This window comes from Alligator mississippiensis, chromosome 3, assembly GCF_030867095.1.
Source record: "Alligator mississippiensis isolate rAllMis1 chromosome 3, rAllMis1, whole genome shotgun sequence".
Lineage (NCBI taxonomy): Eukaryota > Metazoa > Chordata > Crocodylia > Alligatoridae > Alligator > Alligator mississippiensis.
In genome coordinates, this window is record NC_081826.1 from 124627689 (window position 1) to 124647849 (window position 20161).

General features: G+C 43.2%; 1 long non-coding RNA gene across 3 annotated transcripts in view; it reads left to right on the forward strand.

Annotated features, from left to right (window-relative positions):
* Positions 1-296: 296 nt before the first annotated feature.
* The window catches only part of LOC132249375 (uncharacterized), a 142425-nt gene continuing 122560 nt past the window's right edge, over positions 297-20161 (forward strand). The window contains exon 1 of one of the 3 annotated variants that reach the window (XR_009460849.1): positions 297-400. This is a non-coding gene — a long non-coding RNA (uncharacterized LOC132249375). Of the gene's footprint in view, positions 401-7122; positions 7204-20161 lie in introns of those variants that run through there. The other 2 variants (XR_009460848.1, XR_009460850.1) reach the window with 2 other exon arrangements.

Genomic DNA, 20161 nt, shown 5'->3' on the forward strand with positions numbered 1-20161 from the left:
CAATTTTTTTTGTCTGTGTTTTTTTTTGCCATCAGCTCTGGAGAATCAAAGGGTGGTCTGCCAGTCCTCTTTATACTCTGTTGCAGGGTTGATCATGTAGAGGTGAGATTACACATTACAATCAGCACTTGTTAACAAGTTTTAATATGTGATCCTTCAAGTTTTAAGTTCACTTAACATGGTCTAAGTGCCCTCTAAGCATCTTAGAATTGTAGCACTTGGGAGGAAGATTACCTTTGACCCCCTGCTACCCTAGTGTGAGTTATGCTAAATTCTGGGTGTTCACTGAGATAAAATAACCAATTTGTAGTCCTCCAGTATTCCAGGAGGCAAAGCTCCCAGGTGGACCAGTTATCAAGGTCTCTACAGCCCTGGACTGACAGCTGGAAATGGGCAGCAGGTGGGTGAGGAGGGGGTGAGTGGTGAGGGAGAGAAAAAGGGTGAAGGGGGGCATGTGGAAGAAGTGAATGGGGGGAAAAAGGGAGGGGGAGAGGCAAGTGGGTGGGTGGGGAGCTGCTGGGCTGCTGCCCTCTGCCCCCCAAATAGTTTCCTCTGCCCCCCAAATTGTTTCCTCTGACCCCTGAATTGCCCCCTCTACCTCCAAATCCCTGCCCTGCTGCTCTGATAAACCCAAGAGCAGTGGAATCATTGGTGGGGGTGGTTTCCCCTCCCTGCCTGTTCTTGGGAGCTCTGCAGACCAGGCTGACCCTGTATGTCCATATCCAGCTCCACAAGGCCCTGAAGCTGAAGAGGGGGCAGAGGGCTCGAGGAGCTGCCTGGCAGCTGCAGGACCTAGTGGAGCTAAATCTAGGTATGCAGGAATGGTGCAGGCTTCAGGGACCCTAGGAACAGACAGGGAGGGAGAACCCCCTCCCACTCTGCTGCTGCTCCTGGGTGGCAGGGTGGCATTCTGGGGGTGAAAGGGTATAGGGGGCAACCCAGGGGTGGAGGGGCTGATTGGAGTGCTGGTGGAGGCCAGCAGGGCAATTTAGGAGTGGGGGTGGAGAAGGCAATCCAAGCAGCATGGAGGGCCCTTCCCAGCCTATGCCATGGCTAGAGAGCCAGCAAGTGGAGCAGGCATGGATCATACTTGCAGCCCCTAGACACGCCTTTGCTCACCAGCCATCTACTGGCAGGTCTGAACTGTGCTCATTAGAAAGGGTATTAACCCCAATCACAACTGATCACTAGTGCTTGTTCACCTTAATGGACACTAACATTCCATAGAACAAGCACCTGCTAACTCTAACGTGTAATCTCACTTTAAGGCAGGGGTGGCCTGCCTGCAGCATAGAGTGGTATGGGAAGCCTCTTTGTGTGGCACATAGGAGATCAGGAAGTGGACAGTGTAACAGTGTAACAAATTGTGCTCTGGTACTCAAAGGGGTTTGGGCAAGCAGCAGAGCAGCTTGCAGGTGGCTGCACTCCCAATCAGGCATGTGCCCAGGAGGAAACCGCCTGATTGGGAACAGGGCACAGCTGTTCCTGATAAGAACAGGTCCTGAGCAGTGGAGCCAGCAGCTTGCTGCATGCAGCTGGGAGAAGAACACCACCCTGCTGTAGCTGTTGCTCATGTAACACCTGGGAGGTATAGGGTAGGAACTTTGGAGATGGCAGAAGGTTCCTGGTCCTGGGGTGTGACCTAAAACTATACCCTGCTGGGGCTGGATGGTGTGGTGGAGCTGCTGGTGGCAGGGCAGTCCCCAGGAAATACTACACCTGTGCCTCCCCAGTGAAGGGCAAGTATGGGGCTCCAGAAAGCCTCAGCCCCTGCTGCCTGGTGGGTTACCCCGTGGAGGTGACAGGCTAGGGAAACACACCCTCAGAACAAAGCAAGGGCTCAGGTTACTGTGTGGAGCCTGAGGCAGGGTCCTGGTTATGTGAAGGGGTCAGAGACAGCCCAGGTCTACAGCAAGTCCTGAGGCACACTAAGGGAGCTGGGTGTGAGGTCCCAGTGTCAGGCAAGGGGATTGAGGCCCCAGTGTAGGTGCATGAGGGAACCAAGAGGGTCCTGAGCTTGGCAGAGGGGCTGGGAGCCCCGAGCAGGTGATTGTGAGCCCAGTGTTAGGGCACAGGGATTGAGTGTCCTGACATGGGGGCGTAGGGATTGTGAGCTCCAATGTGATGGCATGGGAGTGAGAGTCCCAACATTAGGCACTGGAGTGAGGGTCCCAGTGTTGGGGCACGGGAGAGATATGGATGTCAGCTGCAAGGCATGGGACATGGTGTAAGGGAAGGTTCAAAGCTGTATATAGGCCCTTGATATCAGGGCAATTAAATGGGAACCCTTCTGCCTTGTTATCAACTTTCATTCAGTTTCATCAAAGGCATGGCAGGTGAGGCAGATTAGTAGTTAGCCCTGAAACAACTGAGTGCGCCAATGACTTGGCTGGCCCCGGGATGCCCACATGTTATAGACAGGCAGCACAGTCTGCATAGTACAGGAAGCAGAGCAGGAGGTCAGGTGGAGAGCAGAAAACAGAAAAGCTGACTGAGCAGGGGAAGGGGGTCAGAGCAGCACTCGGGGGGGGGGGGGGCATAGGGCTAATTTGTAGCATACCTGCCAAAAAGTTTGGCCCTCACTGATGCAAGCAATTTCTTTAGTAAAAGCTGTATTTTACCCAGATTTTAAAATCCCACCTTTTTCATAGCTGTCTTGAGTTTTGTCCATCAAGTTGCATATAGTATACTTCATGTGGAAGAAATAGCTACAAAGGAAATGGCTAAAAAAATTAACTTAAAAATATAATTAGCTAAAATACAAAGACTCTGGTTCAGAAAAAGCAGTTAATAACCTGTTTAAGTCCCAGTGGCATCAACATAACTTAATTACATGCTTAAAATTAAGTATTAATCTAAAGATCTCTGTTGGATCAGGACCAAATATGATGATAAATTACCACATAAATTGGTATTTCCAAAATGTTGATTAAGTATCTGATATTGGGGAAATGGGAAGAATAAAAAAGACAAAGCATAAATATACTGTGCTCGACTTCTTCTGGTCAGACCTGAAGAATGCCTTGCATTTGAAAGCTTGTCTAATTCTATCCTAACTATACAGTTGATCCAATAAAATGTATCATCCTAATAAATCCTTTCCTCTTACATAATTTGTGGATGATCATGGCTGCATCACTCTTGCACTAACATTTTAGTTGGACATTTTTAGTACAAGGCCATTCTGTTTTTCATTTTGAAGGGAAAAACACATTTTGAGCTTTAGTTAAGCTTCAGTTAAGAAAAACAAAACCTGAAGTGAAACGTTTTATTTTCATGTCCAATGAAACATTTCAGTTAAAAGATGTTTTCCAAGTTTTTGTTCTGGAAAGGTAACCAGCAGGTGGAGGAAGTTATGGTCCTGAAGTACATACTTTAAAAAAAAAATGTTTTGGCATCACTTGTAGGTCTAGAATGGAAGTTAACTGCCAATTTGGAATATAAACTTGAAGTTACAAGCCAATAGGGACTGTGATGAAGAAAAATAGATTTGGAAGATCCTTATTTATTTGTACTAACATTTAGCAGCCTCCTTATAGTACAAGGTGGTAGTCCTTGCCTCAAAAACATGTCAAGAAACAATAGGTGGATAAAACAGTAAGTGAAGACAAAGAAAGTGAAAATGCTATGTTCAGTATAACAAGTAGCAGTCTTAGCATATCAGCTGTTGCTAAGTATTTTGAAGATATCGTAGCACAGCTGGGTCTCTAGAGATTTGTAAAAGGATAACAGTGTTTTATAGATATTAAGGCACAGTTCTTGCTATATAGATGAGGAATGGCATTTGAATGCAAGGAAGCACGTAAGGGGAATTAGAACAAGTGGCAATGCAAGCTGATGTTGTTGGCAAAGTGTACATTAATACTGATGGTTGTCTAATATATTAGAGACTAAGGGTATGGAGTTCATAGTATAGAGGACCACTGAATTAAATATTCCCACTTAAACTCCTAAACACAAGGCAAGGGGAAGGTTAATGTCTGTTTCAACACTGAAAAAGGCAGCAAAATTTATGGCCAATAGTTAAAGGAGCATAAATGTTTCTGGGGTGTCAGAAAGCAGGTCTAGTAGCTTGATGCAAATCAAACCTTGATTCTGGTAGTGACAGGGAGGTGGAGTTTGAAGATGTTCCCTTTGCTATTGAACATTAATGGATACTTTCAGATGCAATATTGTCTTGGTTTTCTAAGAGATGGTTGTTCACAGCACATTATGGCTTCTATTTTCAGAAACAGCCCCTGACTTTTTAGGTACAAAGACAGATACAATTATTTTCACCTGTCATGGCTCATATTTACATACTTACTACCCAATTGCATGCACAAATCAAACAGTTAAGTGAAAGAAAAGAGAAAATGCCTGTCATCTTTGGTCTGCATTTTAATTATAGGGACAGAATTCGATCCCCAGTCCTGGAGGCCAGTGAAAAATCAGGGATTGCATATGCTGCATTACATTCCCATCACTTAATTTTCACACAGGTGGTTTTCTAGAAAAATACGGTGCAGACAGAAGTTATGTTTGTCGCATGATTTGGCCCCTTGAAAATACTTTATAGTCATGCACTGAAAGACATTCATGGCTATACAGTATTTTAAAAGTGCATGATCCCGGGACAAATTAAAACCTCATTAAATGAGGGTTCAGATGAAGACACTCTGAAGCACAGCCCCTTCATTAACTTCTGTCTGTCCATGCCCGGGAGCAGGGCTGGACTAATGCAGCCTAGCTCCACCCCTGGTGCTGTCTCAGGACAGGCAGGGGGGAAGGCACAGGAGGGAGGTGCAGGCTGGGGTTTGCCCATTCTGTGCTGGAATGGGGAGCTGAGTGGATTGGAGGCTCCCACCTTGGGGAGGCTCCAATCCACCTGTCCACCCCATCCAGTGCAGGCTGGGTAAAACCCAGAATGGGCCTCCCTCCCATGCCTTCTCCCCCTCCCATCCTGAGACAGCTCCGGAGCTGGGAGAAGGGGGACAGAGATAGAGGAGAGAGGCTGCAGATATGTAGCATCTCTCACTGGATCAGCTCCAAATTGGAGCTTGATCCCCCACCCTTCCAACACAACAGAGAACAGCTATTGGGTCAGAAGGGTCAGTCTAACTTATGGTGCTTTCTATGAAGTGCCATGAGTTAGACTGGGGGACTGCACAACTGTTAGCACCCATGATGTACTCTCAAATCTTACTTTTAGGGAGTGTACACCTGAGTCATAGCTTCAAAGTGTGGCCACAAAATCTAAGTAACAGTATTAGAAACCTATGTCTGAGCTACTCTTTGGCCTCCAAATGAAGAAAGCAGCAGCAGAGAACTTTTAGACTCTCTCACAGTGTGACCAGACCAACCACTCTATAATGTTTGTTTATAGTGTATAGTGCTGACCCAGCTCTTTGTGGTATTCATACAATAGAAATAATGTTCAGGGTTGAAGTTTATGCTTGCCAAAAACATTTCTTGCTTTTTTCTCAGACTTCTTAGCTTTGTATCAGCATTATATAACTGACAAAAGCCATTTATTGCCTCATTATACTCCTCCAACTCTTAATTATACAAACACCTTAGCACTTTATTTAGTCTTTAATTAGCATAATCCAAGTACAAAGTTCAATCTGGGCAAGGACACAAGGCTATTGATTATCTGTCCTCTACACCACAGAATCAAAAATCTCTTCTGTGCTGTGTTTATTAACATACGTTTATAGCAATGGCATTGAAATCTATCATTGTTATTGATCCTTATTTTCAAGAAGTCAATTGTCATTGACCTGTGCAGATAAATTACTGGAATGAATTTTGTTATTGCTTGCTAAGACACTCATATCAATAGCTGACATATTGAACAGTTATGCTTTCTTCCCACATACCAACAAAGTATGCAAAAAGATTCATTAAATAAACAAGAAATGATTCTCAAATTATTTGCACAGGGATGCTTTGTGCATGTTTAAATTTCTCTAAAGGAAGCACTGCTAGGAGCTAGATACATATTTCCACCTGTTAGTGGCAGCAAAATACCTGTTTTTACCAATATTTTGAAAGTGAAGTGCATTTAAAAGTACTGGTGGCACTTCAAATCTGTAACACATGACATCTGTTCCTGCAAAGGGTCCAAGAATGATGCCTATATGACTACTAGGTACAGCTAAAATCCTCCTGAAAGATCATTAGATAACAGCCCAAACTGTAAAGTTTAGATCTAAGCAATCCTAAAACACAGTAGTGGTGGTATGTGGATTTCTATTTGTCTTACTATACTTAAAGGGTTAGTGCAAACTTTGGATCTGGCCTTTTCCTATAGAAAGGTTTGGCGCCAGAGTGTTGGTTTGGATCCAAGTCCTGTAATTAAAATAACCTCATTTGACCTGGTAAATTAAACAGCCTACTTTTTTCTTGGCTTCCAGTTCCTGTCTTTGTTAGAAAAAACTTAGAGGAGAAAGAAAGAACTGACAGTAGAAATAGACACTGATGGATAGAAAGAGTGCACTTAGCATGCTTGTTTAAAAAAAGGACCTAATGCTGAGCTAGCATTAGACCCCTCTTCTAAGGTTGTACATCTAGTTGGGAATTTGAGTACAAAAGATAGGCAGTGTATCAGACTATGGAACTTGATCCCAGCATGTATACATAAATCCCCATGAATTTGTAAACACAGACTCGCCTGCAGCATAAGGTTTTTAAATACCTTGCCTGCAAATAATTTAAGTATAGAAGTACCTCAGTAACAGCTCAGTCTATCCTCTGGGAATCCAGTCCATAAATAAAAGTGCACAATATAATGAACTGTATGCCATATTTTGACAAAAAATCATATTTGGCAATATGTAATAAAATGAACATCTCTCTGAACTTATTGAAATGTTGGGAAAACAGATGGATTCTGAAGCCTGCCTAAAGGCCAGCAGATCTGCACTCTGGCAAACCAATGGCATAATTAATTGTAAAATTGAGAATTTCTCATAGGGCACAACATGGCAGCAGCGGCCTGCTGTTAGAATGAGGTCTAAGTGCCCTTCCCCTCTCCACACAATAAGCTGATCAGGGGGGTGACCTCACAGCTCAACAGGCCTCTGGTTATTTAGAGATCTGTTGGTTAACCTTAGTACTTTGGATTTAGCATGGAAATTTGCTGGAAAACAGTGCAGATCCTGGTACTTGATATGCTTCTTGAGTGACACACCATTAAATAAGTGCATTCTGCATTATATGGTAAGTTCAGTTTGGAATATGCAGGACCTGTTGCTGCAAGCAACTAGGCAACATTATAAGGTAAGGAATGGTCCCTGTTACTTATTCAAGTTGGCACTTCAGTGGAAAAGGATGGAGGGAGAATTGAATCTGTGAATGCAGTTATCATTTCAGTATTAGGATCTTTGGAGTTGAAAATCTCCCAGATCTTAATACTAGTGTTTTCACTGTTGGCTGGGGAAATACATGCTGAACCTAGACAGGAGTAGTGCCTGCTGTGTCTAATCAAATAGCATAATCATCTGGGGAGAGTTCAGGGTTAATAGTGTTCTTTCCTGTTCCATACATAAGTGAAAGATTAAGGGAAACGTTTTTCAGTCAGCTGTGAGGCAAATTATGACTGTGGTGCTGATCTGTCTTGCTGACACGCACCTCTCTCACTGACACCCCTGGGTGCTCTCCTGATGAGCAGAGAGTAAAACATTTGGAGTCAAGATCTACCACGTGGACCTGAGAGCAGCTTTTTGCCCTAAATGAAGAAAAGCTAGAGAATAGAATTAAAAATCCCAGCACTATTTTTTAATTAATCAAGAGGTGGAGAGGAAAAGAAAAGGGATGAAGGACCTCCAAACTACAGCTTACCAGTGACATTTCTATTGCACTTTAATATGACGACTGAGGAATGTCAACGTGCTTTCAACTAGATCAGCCTGTCACTTAGAACTTAGTGAACACCGTCTCTCCAGAAACGTTCTTATAGAGAACACCATAAAAGCTGGGAAAAAGTTGGGAAAAGCCTGGATAATTGGGTGAAGTATCAGTTAAGACTCTGTGTGTGTGTGTGTGTGTGTGTGTGTGTGTGTGTGTGTGTGTGTGTGTGTGTGGGAAGAAGCAAGACAAGCCTGCTAAGTAGAGATATGTCAAGTGGTACATACCAATGGAAATGACTGCATAGAAAAACTGTGCAATAGTTTTGAACTGCAGAGTCTCAAACATAACATATCCATTTAGAGAACCACAGGGGGAATTCTAGGTGGGAAGAATTTATTTTTTAGAAGTAAGTGAATGAACCACAATGAGTTATTTATATTAGGGTTTTATACCAGTGCATATCACCATAGCCTCTGAACTCCTATGTAAAATAAATAGCAAAGTCTCCAGTGCACACTTTTTGGTTTTTTTTGGATCTCTGTTTTCTCCCTTATGAGGTAAAAAAATCTCTGCTTAAATAATTCTCCCTTGCCCTACCCTTGGTAAGGGTTTGGGCATAGCAATAACTGTTAATGTTGAAAGCTTCATTCTGATGATATAAAGCTTTTTATTTTTTGTAATATATATGTGATAAATATCACCATTCCTTTAGCTTCTGATTGTCCACAACAGCTCACAAAATACTTTTATTTATCTGTTATGCAAAATATGTGTGGGTGCCTTAATAAATAATTCTTGCTCTACAGATCATTTGCCAGTTGCAAATTGTAAACATTCATAATTTACTTGTCACATGGTGGTGTTACTTTTTCCTTAATTGAATATTTAATCTAATGATCATGTCACAGATTTTAGACTTGACCGTAATCAAAAGTTTGCCTTTGTCAAAGCTTAAGGTTAAATCAAATTTGTCAAGAGTAATTATGTTAGTAAATATATAAATATTTGTGGGAAGCAAACTTAGAGTAGTCATGACCACAGTGCAATCAAAATGTGTTTGATAATTTTCACAAACATGTATTTATTTTTTTCTGCTTTTTTGCTTAGCCTATCAACTCTTCAAATACTACTCTGATAGGCAATAGATCCAATATCTCTAGCACTATAAAAAACAATGCAAAATTGCTAGTGACCATGAATAGCCAAAAGCTTTGGTTTGTTTCACTCAGAGGACAATGTTTTCATCAGTGTTTTAGTACATCTTAGTATTATAATAAGCTATTGGTTGAAACAAGCAGGGGAAAAAATCCAGGTAATCTAGAGAAAAGAGTGTATCCTACTGATTTATCAATTTACTAGTTCCTATCTTCAGTATCGGGTTTTCTTGGAGGTCTGCCGCACAAGAAATAAGATGGCCCATTCCTGCCACAAACTTAATACAATTCAAGTTGCTTCCATTACAAAGTGTATAAAGTACAATTCGGTGTTCTAAAACATAGTTAGTACTGTATAATTAGTCTTTCAAATGAATGTTTCCACTCATCAGGATGCCTAAATAACTTGTTGAGTAAAATTCTTAATTTACATGACTAAAAGCCAACAACAGTTTCATCTCCCTTCATTTGACTATATTCCAGTTTTATATTCACATTTCATTGGCCACCTGCCATTTGCTAAAGGATAGGAGGTAATTAGAACTACTGATAGTACACTATTGTTCTACTTTTTATGGCACAGATGCAGTTGGGGTGCCATTATCATATCTGGTGCAATTTTATGGATAATATCATTATGTCTCTTCTGCCCATAAATTTAATTGAAAATGTGAGTCAATTGAAAATGCATTTTAATCTCTGCTTCATAATACATTTTGCTTAACACAACAGAACTTTAAAGTTTTAGCAAAATATGTTGCACTGGGTACAAACAACAAACTCTCCTGTGCTACTTTTGCACAGTTGCTCACAGTCAAGTCTTCCTTGGGATAGCAGCCTGTAGAGTTAGTACAACTGAGGCATGCCAGTTTCTATAACCAGTAATACAGTATGGAATTATGTGGCACGCATTACATCCAGCCACCTGCAACTCCCTAGCCCCGAATGACCAGGTTCCCATTTGCAACTGGAATGGATCTATTCCATGATTAGGAATTGGTTGGCTGGAGTATAACACACAACTTGAACCCACACCTCTACAGCTAAAGCAAGGTACCTTATTGTATGGCCATAGCCCTCAATTTCACAAAGCAAACTTCAATAAAAAATACCCTGGCACTTACCTGAAAATTTCTTAGAATCAATGTTATAGACAAAATACTGCTATTATGTGCTGATGTACATTTAGATTTTAAATTTATCACTTGAATTTGACTGAATCAATCTTTTGTTCCATGTTTGTTATTCCACTTTAATTACAATATTTTGTTACACAGTATTTGAATAAGAAATTCTATAATGATAATACACTACAGTCACTACTGTGACTACAATATAGACATACCTGCTGTCTCATATTAACTAACATGAGTTGAGAACATGCCTTTAATTCCTAGTGAAGATGTACTTTTGGAATGCAGCTTCAACTCTGAACAAGATAAGCACTAGTTCCCTCTGGGTGCATCTACATATATGTGCTTTTTTGTGGAGTTGACTAATTAGCTGTAGAGTAAATTGTCACCATCTACATGTGTGCCCATATTAGGGTGCAGTAAACTAATTAACTCTGCCTTAGGATAGTACTGGCTGGGACAAATGCTATCTTACAGCAGAGTAGTTGTGTGCACCAAAACACCCATGTAGACAGTGATGTGGGCTGGCTAGAGCATGAGGGTGCTACAGTGTGGGGGCTGCCTGCTGCCTAGCCCTGCACTATAGTACCCTCGTGCCCCGGTTAGCCCTTCTGCAGCACGTTGAGCCAGCATGGAGCAGCCCCGGGTTGGTGGGCTGACTTCCCCCAGCCCCTCTGCTAGCTGGGCTACTCTGCCCCAGCTCAATGGGCTGTGGTCCCGGGTGCATATGTAGACACTACACCAGGGAGCAATAAACTCCTGCATAAACTGTGCTGGGATTTATTGCTGTGTGTTAATTGCACATGTAAATGCACACTCTGGGTGGGTCCCCATGAGCGGGAACTTGCGTTTCCCCAGGGGCAAGTAGTAGTGGCACACCTTGTGCTGCTGCTACTTGTCCTTGGGGAATGCCTGTGCCACACACATTCTGGCACATGGCACATTGCCCTGGGTCAGGAAAGAGAGGCTGGGCCCCTTATTTGGGGTCCTGGGGGTCTCTGGTAGGGCTGTGTGAAATGGATGTTTTGCTTCGGTTTCGGGTTCAGCCATTTCAGTGGACAGTGATTTGTTTCAGTGTTTCAGATCACTGTTCCATTTCAGTCAGCTGAATCTATTTTGGACATTTGGATTGGCTGGGGAGAGGCAGGCACAGCCAGGCAGCTGCAGGTTCTCCTGTGGCTCCTCTTGCTGTGCCTGTCTTTGCCCCAGTGTGGGGAGTCATGGGAGAAGCCCCGATGGCTGCCCTGCCTGGCCCCATCCCCTGCCTGGCCCCAGCCTCCTGGCATTTAAAAGAAAAAAAAAAAGCCTTTCACTCACCAGCTGCAGCAGCAGTGATCAGGGCCTCTGAGGGTTCATGGCAGAGCCCACCCATGTAGCACAGGATAGTAGGGGGCAGCAGAGACTGTCCGCTCCCCCCACCTGGCACCCACATGACAGCTGTCCCATGGCGTGGGTGCAGTGCTGCTTGTCAGGGCACTGCATGCTGTCTAGGAGCTGCATCTACTGGGGCTGAGTAGTAATGGGCTTTGGCTGACTGCAGGAACCATCCCAGCTCCCAGACAGCGTGCGGTGCCCTGCTGAGCTGTGCTGCACCCGTGCAATGTGACAGCTGCTGTGCAGGTGCCAAATGGAGCGGGGGGCTATCCCCGCTGCCTTCCAGTGCCCTGCAGTGCATGGGGGGGGGGAGGCTCTGCCACGAGCCCTTAGAGGCCCTGATCACCACTGCTGCAGCTGGTGAGCACAGGGCTTTTTTTCTTTTCTTTTCAAAGTGCCAGGAGGCTGGGACCGGACAGGGTATGGGGCCGGGCAAGGCAGCCATGTGGGCTTCTCTCATGACTCCTCCAGCTGTGCCTGCCTCTGCCCTGGTGGGGGGAGCCACAGGAGAAGCCCCCATGGCTGCCCTGCCTGGCCCCATGCCACATCTGGCCCTAGCCTCTCAGCACTTTAAAATGAGGGCTGCAGGGTTGTGCTGCACTCTTCCTGGGGGATGCCTTCAAAATATCCTGAAACATCTGAAACATTTCTGAAATGTTTCGGATGGCTTCATTTAATTTTGGAGATGTTTTGGAGCCTTCCGTTTTGTTTCAGATTCAGTGTTTCAGGTGCCAAAACAGGCCCAAACACCTCCAAAATGAAATGGTTGCCAAAATTACACACAGCCCTAGTCTCTGGGAGCTGCAGCTGTGGTGCATCTGCAGCAGGGAGCCTAGCCAGCAACTGGAGTGTGGCTCTGGCTGGCCAAGCCCCAGTTTTGGGTGGCGTGCATTGCCACCACGTGCACCACCCCGCTTTTTTTAGGTGTGGGTTTTTTTTGACCCTGGGATCTCCTGAGGTCAACCCTCCCTATACTGCAAAGTAGCAGTGTGGGGAACACCTGTATATGTGGATTGTGCAGTATGTGGTGCTTCAGAGGCATCTGCGGTGCCACATACTGCAGTCCATGCTTGTCTGGACATGCCTTCTATGTCCTAATATGCACAAGGCTGAAAGACCAATGAATTCTCACCTTCCTAAGTGTGACAGCAGACAAGGTGATAACTGGCAAGTAGTCCGGTGTCCAGATTGCTTCTTGATGAGCAGTAGAAACTTTGCATATTTGATATTGATCAGCACCTTCCTTTTGCTAAGGTGATGCTCTTCATTCTCTCACATCTACTCCATTCAGGGTAAACAATTTACCGGGAGGGAGGGGGGGGGCAATCTCTACTTATTGACCGAAACCATTATGGACTCATTCAGTTCCGTGCTGCCCTGGCCCCCCCAAGAAAGCTAAACACAATGAACAGTAGAAGAAACTACTAACAGAGTAAAGAAGTTTGGACCAATCAAACAGTGAACTATCAGAAAGAATTCAAAAAGGTATTGCCTTTTCACTATTCAGCAGTGGGGGGATTCAGCAGCAGTCACTTTCTTGCCGCAGGGAAAAGTGCTGTCTGTGAGTGCTTTTTCAATGCTGCCATGGGAAAATGTGGCCGTGCCAGCTGCATCCTAGCACCAGCCCCACCACCCAAACTGGGTTAATGGCCCACAGCCTAGAAAGATTGCTGACTGCTGTTTTAGAGGATACATGTGTGTGTGTGTGTGTGGTGAATAAACAAAATCCTGTAAATGGAGTGCCTATAAAAAGAATTGTGTGCATAGGCACTGACTTTTATTTTTGCCAGGGTGGGACTAAGATGATGGACATGTGGAAAGTTTTACGCATTTCAGGTGATAACCCTCTTCCCAAGGGAGGCCAGGGCCTTCTGGCCTCCACATACTCGGCACTTCTGGTAGTGTGGAAGTGGTTTGGATGAACAGGCCAGAAAGCAGGAAAGAGAGATTGTCTGAGGTGGCAGTACCTTGTATTCGTTAAGCAAACTTTGGCAGACAAGATTCTTCGGGTAAATGTGATATCTTTTATTAGATATGTCCCTAGATCAACACAGCTACAACCAATACCCCCTTAAGCAAACTTTGGCTTTCTTGTTGATATTTAAAGGACCAAAGTTCCTTATTTGTAATATCCTTTGGGAAAGAGTGCCCTAACATGGCTGCATGTGGGAGCGGTTGGGGCTGGGATTCCACACCATAGATTCTCCAGTTTGTTCTCCAACACGAGGTGGGCCACAGCTATGGAAGATTGTGTATTCAGGATCATGCAATTGCACCTATAAAATGGCTCCTCTACTAGTCTGTGTCCTGAAGGAGGATTACTTCTGCTGTCACAGTGAAAATTTTACTCATTAATATTTGGATTGGTCTTTCTCAGCTTATTGTACGTAAGCTTGTCTCTTTAGGCACCATAGCACTCTTAAGCTGCATCTCTCCTTGATCATCTGACATCCCTTTGAAAATATCTTAGGGTTTGTCATGGTGACTATCATACTGGCATCCCTTTATTCCCTCTTCCCTTCCTTAATTTGTCTTCACCTGTTGTTATTTGCCTTTTTCTTAACTTCACACACTGCACGTTCTGGTTTGTGTCTCATTTTTGTTCCTTCCCCACTTTATTTTTCCTGTCATCATCCTTATCTTTTTCCTGTTTTTGGTTGAAATCAAAACATGTTAAGTTTTCTTATATCAGCATTCACTTAGTTAATGATCTCTTATTGTCCATGCTCTTCTTTTAGACAGCTCTGTTGATATATTTTGCTTAAGTGAATTCTGGCATAAAGAAACTTTTCTGATCTCTCTTTCCTTTATGTGGTTGCAGTACTTCTCTAGGTTGTTTCATTCTTTTCTTTTCTATTTTTTAAGTAGTTCCACAGCAGTGGTTGTAACCCTACAATAACTGTTCATTTCTATATTTAAATTGTCCCTTCTATTTGGCCTTTTGTTTTATTTAAGTAGCTGATTCCCTTTCTCCCTTATCCAGTAATCTTACATGACCTGCTCTTTGTCCCCCCCATACAAATCTAATTATACTTCTTCTTGCGGACTTATCCCTCCTTATAGTTGCGTTTTCCATTTCTGAAATTGTGTATCCATCTGTATGTGTAGACATATTTTTAAATTTTAGTCATGCAACCGTGTGTCTAATTTTTGCATTAAATTACTGTTCTTTCAGACAAATGAGATTTTCATTAATGCAAAAAAGCAGATTCAGATCATTTTGGCAAGGTGGCCCAATTTACTCTTGTTGAATTGTGCATGTATACGAAGTATATTATTGCAGGTAGATTTTTTTTTGACTGCCAAGGTACCAACCCTGACAGAGAATCTTTCTACTGCACTGGAGGTGCATAGCCTCATTAAAATTGACTTACCTGACCAGCTGACAATCTTCCCACCTTATCAGAAAATCCTTGGACAATAGAGATTTTCTGTAGTGACCTGAACTCCAACTCTTCTCCTTACCCTTTACACAGTGACCATCTGTAAGGAGAAGGGCCATGGCTGGTTTGTTTTAAATCTTCTGCAATTCCCATGAACTAGGATGTCTCGTGGGGGAGCTATGCGTGACTGGGTCAGCTTAGAGTAAACATCCTACTGCTAGGCAACTTCAAGATCCAGCAGCTGCAAAGGTAATGTAAGGACACTATTCCCTCATATATATTTATTAGATTTGTATGCTGCCCTTCCCCCCAAAAGGCTCAGAGTAGCTTATAATGAAGGATTAAAATAGAAACAGAAAAATATATCAAAATAAGGTACAATTTAATGGCCCCCGCCCCCCAAACACACACCCTACTGCAGTAGTGTAACTAGGGTGGGCCATCCAGGGCTGCTGCCCTGGACCATGACTTAGGGAGGAGGCAGAAAAAAAAAGCTACTCTCACAGCCACACAATTATACCAGAGGTACGGTGGCTGCCAGAAATCGCTACTGTCCTTGTGTGTCACAGCTGCCCCAGGTGCTGAGCTGCATTGTTATGGCTGTGTCTTTCTACTCTGATCCCTCTGATCCACAAAAGTGTGTCCCTGCTTAACCTGGTCTCACTTCCCAACCCACATTCAATGCATCCATAGAAGATAATAAAAATTCCCCTTCCCCAACAATTGTTGCCATGGCTACACACTCCCATTGCCCTACCTCACACCCAGGGGAGTCTTTCCTCTGAAACCGGTACTTCCGTCTCTCAAAAGGGGGCCATGGCTGGCCTCCCACACCTACTCATCCTGCCCTTCCCCCCACCTAAGGAAACACATTGTTCAGTTAAATCAGCAATACAATATGGTCCCCTTTCCCCATCTCGGTCCCTGCCAAAGGGCCCTGTCCAAGGGCTGCCCTTGAGTATCACCTTTCCGTAGCTTCTGCCCCAGGGCAGTCTCCAGTCCCTTTAAAGGTGCCATGCTGGTTAGCCCTGTCTCTTTCAAGCTTGGCTGGATATGGAGTTTGTCTGTTCACTGCCGATGTTGTAGCTATATGATTCTGCTAGAAATCCAGAGGAAAAGAAGTGTAAGTATCTCACAAATATAAACCCAATGGACTTTCAGTGGAACTAGAGCTTCTAAATCAGGAAAGCACTTTTGAAAATTTTTGTCAGGCCAATAACAGCTCTGGCTTCCCAGGACATCAGAGGTGTACCACTGTAACTGGTGCTATATGACCAGGCTATGACTGGAGCTACTCTGTGCTCTATGCCCCAGTCCAGAATGGGGCCAGAGCCATGACTACCAGTAAGCAGTGGAATGGAAGGGGTGGGGTGAGAGAGCCTGCAGAGGAGGGGAGACGCTTCAGAGGGCAGGCACCATTGCAGGGGAGGGGGGGTAGGCAGGCACCAGGGAGTGCAGGCATCGGGGGGGGGGGGCGGTAACAGGCATCATTGTGGGGAGTCAGTGGCAGGAGGTGCAGGCACCTTGGGGGGGATGCAGGTATGGGGTTTGCAGGCACTGGGGGGGATAGGTAGTTGGGGGACACAAGTGCTGGGAGGGCAGAGGCAAGGAATGGAGGTCAGGCCACTTGCCCCTGTCTAGTTGTCCCCCTGCCACTGCTTTCCCTGCCACAGCAGTTTTGGGGGGGGGGGTGAATTTAAGACAACCCACCAATAATTAGATTCTATACATTGAAAATTATAGCAAATGTATATATTTTCCATGTATAGGGAAGTTATTGGGGGTCATTTTAAATTGAATGTTGTCTTGAATTCTGGTAATTATGGAATATGCATATTGTGTGTGTGGTTGTAATATAGGTGTATATGCGTACTCACACATACACACATTAGAGCCATGTACACATACCTTATATGTATGTATCTATGAATATCACATATGTCACACCTCCCTTTTGGGGTGTAGACCCTGGTAGGTCAGCTTCTCAATACAAAAAACCAGTGATGGAGGACCTGGGCATGATCTCTCTCTCTGTCTCTCTCTCTCTCACACACACACACACACACACACACACACACCCCCTCTGTCTGCCTGTCTATCAAGACATTCTACCATGTTTTAGTGATTTATAGCAAATTGGCAATGTTAACTTATGACTTAACTTTGACTTTTAAGACCCTCTCGCTAACAACTGACTTTTCATAGCAACACCATACAATGGTTTGAATAGATATGAGTTCATGTAAAAAGCTAAAAAGAAAGCTATATTAACAACTAGGAGGGGAAAGTAGGTTGTGGATTTCAAAAAGGTGGGTCTGAATTTTACTGGAACACCTCAAGAGAATCCCCAAGAGACTTTTGGGAAATGAAGACTGTAAGAGGAAACTGAGCAAGTTACCCACTGGCTGCTGACTGCAGCACTGTACTGACAAAGCTCCTGATGTGCTAACTGTTGGCCTTAGGAGGGTGACGTCTGCAGATCATATCACAATTTCATGAGACTGGAATTCAGGGGGCTGGGTTCTCCAGACCATTGCATTATACAGGTGCATTGTGAAAGTGACACATATGAAGACATTGCATTTGATGGTTCTATGGAACCGAGTGAGTTGGGGACAATTTTTGTGTATCGTTGACTAGATCAGTGAAGTGGTTACCTGTTAAAGATGAGTTCAGTTTGGAAAAGGCTTGGGTGGTCATTCAGAATAGCCATATTCACTGTATTTTTTACCACAAATACGGACATTTTATAGTTAAGCCCTTATTGCATATAGTGAACTTGAAGCCTTTTGAGAAATGCTTAATTGGACCCATTCTGCTTGTCATACTCAATCAGAAACTAATCTTCTTTGTCACTTGCAGTGATCAGCTGGTTCCTCTAATTATGAGATTTTGATTATTTACACCTTACTTACATCCTTACCCCATATCTTGTTACTGGCAGTGGTGTTAACAGAATTATAAATTATCAAGTTCTTTTCAAAATCCAGCTATAATATTTGATCCCATATCTCCTGCTTCCAGGAACTTTGTTGTTAGATGACCTGTTATATAAAGAAATATCATTTTTATTTCTCCAATATATATAAAGTCATTCAGGATTATCAACCTTGTTGGCAAAGTTAGGGTAGTAAAAGAGAAGAGCTTTCTCTAAATATCTTCATCTTAAATATACTGCCTCCAATTTCTTTTCAAGACAGTCCAACTCTATTGTCTCTCTTTGGATCTTTTATAGCCATCTTTCATAAAACAAAATGAATGAAATGGAGCCTATAACTCCCTGTGAAGGTGCACTGCTGGATATCAGTAAAACATGTCCTGCTTTTTCTTTTTTTATTAGAATGCCCATTTTGAAGTGAACTCTAGAATAAAGACCGTGTTGTATACAATGGCCATCTTTACTGAGCTGTTCATGGTTAACGTCCAAATCTGTGTTCACAGATTGTTGTACATGTTTCAGTGTAACTCTACATGAGTTTGGATGAGATTAAAAAAATATATTATAAAGTTAGGCACCCAACTCTAAATTGCTTTGCAATTATCCATTTGTCACCCAGTCCTTCTAGGCATTTTACTCCATGCAGTTTCTCACATTAGTTTTTCTTTCATTGAAAATACCCGTATAGCTCCTAACTTTTTGTTCATTTTCCTTCAAGTAGTTGTGGTGGCAGTGGGGGGGTGGGAGGGCTGGCAAGCACCGACCAGTGGTTGGCAACCACCTGCAGAAGTCACCGACAGCATCAGTGGCAGCCAGCAGCAATCAGGGATTGCCCAAAGATACTGCTGGTGGTGGGAGGGAGTGGAAAGTGCACATGCACCCCCTTTTTGCAGGGGGTGCACTGCCAAGCTCAGGGGGTGCACGTGCACCCGTGTGCACCCGCTACATGTTGCCAATGCAAACACTGCAGAGTTGAGTCAAACTAATGTTCTGCTTCTGTAAAGCATGGGTTTTTTTGTTGTTTTTTTTTTTAATGCGTGCAAGCAGAAAACAGCTGTGGCTTATGGGCGGGGAGCACCTGCTGATTTTTTTTTTGGTGGGTGCTTGAGCCCTGGAGCACCCATGGAGTTGGTGCCTATGAGGGTATGTGATTGTAGGAGTTGATTGTAGGGGTGAAGCCCTTCCTCCACATAAATCCTTAAGAGAGAAACTTGGCAAAAAATGTTTTCTTTTGATGGTGGTGGTAAGGCCTTATCTCTAGGCCTTGAATTAATAGTGGAGACAACCCACTGCTTTCCCTTCTCTATGTCCATGTTCCCAAACTCCTTTGGAAGGGAATGTCTAAGGAACCTTTTGGATCTATGCTGTACACTATGAGAGCATGAAAAACTCCTATCCTCTTGCTGCACTGGCTGCTGAAAGAGGAGTGGGATTTCCTTTGTCAAGACCCTCAGGAAATACTAAACAAAGTGCCTAATATTTCTATTATTAATAAATAAAGAGACAAAACTGCTTTTTAAAATGTGCATAATATATTCATTTTGATTTTACATGCATAATTGGGGTAGATAATTGCAAATCCTATGTTCCTTAGTAACATAATCATGCAGTAGTAACTATAGTATTTTACAATATTCAGGACATATGTAAAGCAAATTATGTACTTAGTCAAAATGGTATCAGTGGAGCCAATTTAAATTCCTCTGATAAGCATGATTATTCATTAGCTGGTTGCACAGTTTCTAAAAGCCCCTTGTATCTAGGTAACATAGCTCTGAATATATTCTATCTTGGATAAATTTAACTTTGATCTTAAAAGCTGAATAGACACACAAGCTTCACTAGCTTACAGGTGCTTATATGCATGATGATTTTTACCATTTAAATCATTCTAAAGCCATCACTTAATACACATGGGCAACTTTAGAACGTTTTTAAAATGGTGGAAGTTTCCTTAACTAAACCTTATTGTATGTATTTTAAATGTAAGGCAAACTGCGGTAGTGTGTCTCAGCCTACCTTGTTTGTCTTTATTGCATGTATATTTACTTGGGGGTTCTCCATGGCCTGAGGCTGCACTGTGCAGCATCTGGTGCCCTCTGCCCCCTAATCCACTGAACTATAGCAAGGCATGAGACTCTTACTGAGCTGTGGAATGTCTATTGTGTTTTAAGGTGCTATACCTAAAGTGTGTTAAGTAAAGCACAAAAGTTACATGTGTATAGGCATCCTAATTGTTTAAATCTGTTTAAAGCAATGCTGACTTGGGTTATAAGTGCATCTTTGGCCTCAGATAGTATGAACTTGGTGACCTAGGTCCTATGTAAAAAAATCTGTGCTAGTTTG